We start from the raw sequence: 3,185 nt of genomic DNA, 5'->3' as shown, positions 1-3,185 counted from the left end.
GGTCAAAAAACAGGCAAGGGTCGAGATCAGGCATGAACAAGACATGAACGCTGGACATTTACTCGCTGTGAGGCTTTCAATAATCTGGCACTGTGATCTGGGAGCTGTGGGTCTTTATAGTGACAGGAACAGGTGAAGCAGATGAAGGTGATTGAGTGGGCATGGCAACATGGGCGTGGCTTGGACTGTAGGACTGTGGAAAGTTAAGTGGCTGTGGCAAGAGGCGTGGCAGGAACAGATGGAGCTGTGACATACACTTCAACTTTTCTGTTGTTTGTCTGCAGAGTTTTACCTGAATAATTAACTTGATCAGTTTTATTGGTACAGAGTAGATTTAATCTCTAACTGCAGCGGTACACAGCAGCTTTACCAAACCAATCATATCGTCCATGAATTGTTTAATCTTCGCAGGCCATAATGCATACACATTCATAAGCGTTCTCCCAGTTGTGATCGGAGCTGTCTCTAAGGAAACACGACTCCGGTGCTGCATATGTACGAGCACATAAAAGACATCAGGAAAGCCTGGAGTCACGAAGGAGAGAAGTGTTTGTGCGTTTCAGCGTGTGTACCTGCAGGCTTCTGTTTGCACAAACTGTTTCTTTGATGTCGACACAACTGTGCAGTTATGCTCTCTGGCGTTGTTCTGCGCTCCGCCACATTGTTAAAGTCAGCAGCCGGAGGAGGGCGAGGGGGGTGAAGCGTGGGTGTCCTCTGTGTTTTCCAGGAACGACAGCCACAGCGGGGATGGCAGAAATGACCAGTCTGTTGTTAGAGATAAGGTTTTGTTGAAATCACAAGCCTGGCATCTGAGGGGAGCAGGCCATGCGGAGGTAGACCCTGAGCTTTAATTTCTTCCATGTCTGTCCTGCATGTACAAGCTCACTTTGACACAAAAACACAAACGATGTGGTTCTGTGAAGCTGCTCGCTGACCTGAAGCAGTCACCTCAAACCAGAACTACCAGGTAATAAATGGGGGTTTAGATTTTCCAAAACAGTGATTTTCTTGGGTGACAGATGGTGTGGCTGGAGTAAATCTGCTGCTGCTGGAAGGAGCATCTCAGAAACAACAAATACTTAAATACGAGCAGCCGATGGAGAGACAAAACATCAGGAATACTTCAGAACATAAAGCCAGAGTCACAACAAAAGCATGAGAAAAGGAAACATTAGGTGAAAGTTGCATATTTTATATTTCATTAAAACTTGAATTCACTTATTACAAATTAAAGTCCTAATATTTAAACTTAAGATCATCTGATGATGAGAAAAAACTGATGAGTCGTTTTGTTTATGACATTATTCACACCTTCAGGATAGAAGTTATGAGATGAATTACTTCTTGGATGTGGCTCCCAGCTACTGTCACACCTAATTTTAATTCAGTGTATTTAAAACGGACTGAATTAGAACTATTCATGAGCTTGTTTAGGTTGATTAGCGGTGGCAGCCATCTTGATTCAGATTATTTATTTGCAGATGTTCTTCCAGTAAATCTGTCCCCTGGTTCATGAGATGTTTTGCTAACAGACAAACAAGTTAATGCCAGAGTTTTAATTTAAATTATGTGTCTCAGGGGTTATTAGGTATTTATTATTGTGTCAAAATGTGGATTTTGGTTCAAAACAAAGCCTGTATTTCTATTAAACCAGTGCAATCACAAATGTCCTGTTTGTTCTGCTTCTCTTAACCCAGTGGTTGATTAAATGCTTGTTTGGTTTGATTAGAGTTTGGTTGGACTTGAATGTTCTCATTTTGTGGAGGGAGTTCCATATGCTCATTATTAGCTCCTCTGAACTCTGGGTGCCATGTTTTGTCTCTGATTCTTTCCTTCTGATGACAACAACCGCATTCATTACTGCTGACGCTCGCGCTTGCCTCGGCGTGTCAGGTTTTTTGGAGACAATTTAAATGAGAATAGTTTCTGTGACAGTCTTTTGGATGATGGAGCGTGACAGGTCTTTGCTGTGGCTTTGGGACAGCAGGCGGTGGAACCGTGGGTGCTAGCATGGCAGAGGAGCCGTGGAAAAAAGGGGTGGTGGTGATAATGCAGAACGGATGCCCAGTCTGGTGCGGTGGGGACTAATTTTGCTCTCCAGGGCAACTGATGAGCCCCAGATGGACTGCCAGCTGCTTTGGGTTTGTTCAGGGAGGTGGGCGTCAAAGAGGAAGGAGCGGCGTGTTGTTCAGGTTGAAAGGGTCCTTCTGAATGAAAGTTTCAACTCACTCCGACAGTATACGTTATGTTTTTCTTTGCTTCTATTATTATCCAGAAAGGCTCTCAAGGTGCTCTGGATCACTAGTCCTGAATAAGTGAAGTCAAAGTGTCCATCTGCCTCCCCGAGCAGAGTTGTAATTAAAAGGCCACCTGATATCCTGCCTGGTACAGTGCAACACGCAGCAGACTGGATGTTGATGGACTGAGCCCCTCATGTGAATAAACATCTCATAAAGAAGGGTGGATGATCCTCCTGCCAAACACTTACATGAATATGAAACACAACCCAGTCTGCTTGTCTTTGAAAGAGTAGCTCTCTGTTTTTTAGCCCTCTGATTATGGGATGAGCATCCAGACTGAACCGCTTGTCAATCCGTTGCTCATTAATTTGGAAGATTGCCCCCCGACCAGCCTGCAGTTTAGCTTATTAGACATCCTGTGTATTTCCTTTTTTTGTTTTCCCTCCGGTCTCATCAGCTCCATTGAGACAATCCCCCCTGCAGAAAAAACCCTCTGTGTACGGTTTGGTGGATCATTATTTGCCATCCATATAACCACAGTCCACAGCTGCGTACACTGTGGATTTTCTGCCCGAACAACAGAGACAACAAAACAAATGGGGCTAAGAGAAAGCAAATGTGAGTATCTAAGCAAAGCGAGGGTGCAGCAGACATTCATGATGCACAATTTAACTCCAGTGCCAGTTTCCCATCATCCTCTGCATCCTGCATCCTAATCAAGACCTACTGACAGAACTGGATACTAAGCCAGTTGGGATGCACCATTTCACTTCAAATACACAAATAGTTCATCAAATAAAACACTTATGAGTGGCTATCAACCCACAGACTAACTGTTAATTCAACACAAGTTAACCCACCTAACTAGTCTCCTCCTGCTGATCATGTAGACCCCCTCCTTTCCAGCAGGATGCAAATTTAATTTGATTATTTTTAGGAATCAAA

This window comes from Kryptolebias marmoratus, linkage group LG6 (genome assembly GCF_001649575.2).
Source record: "Kryptolebias marmoratus isolate JLee-2015 linkage group LG6, ASM164957v2, whole genome shotgun sequence".
Classification (NCBI taxonomy): Eukaryota; Metazoa; Chordata; class Actinopteri; order Cyprinodontiformes; family Rivulidae; genus Kryptolebias; species Kryptolebias marmoratus.
This window is presented reverse-complemented; position numbering follows the sequence as displayed.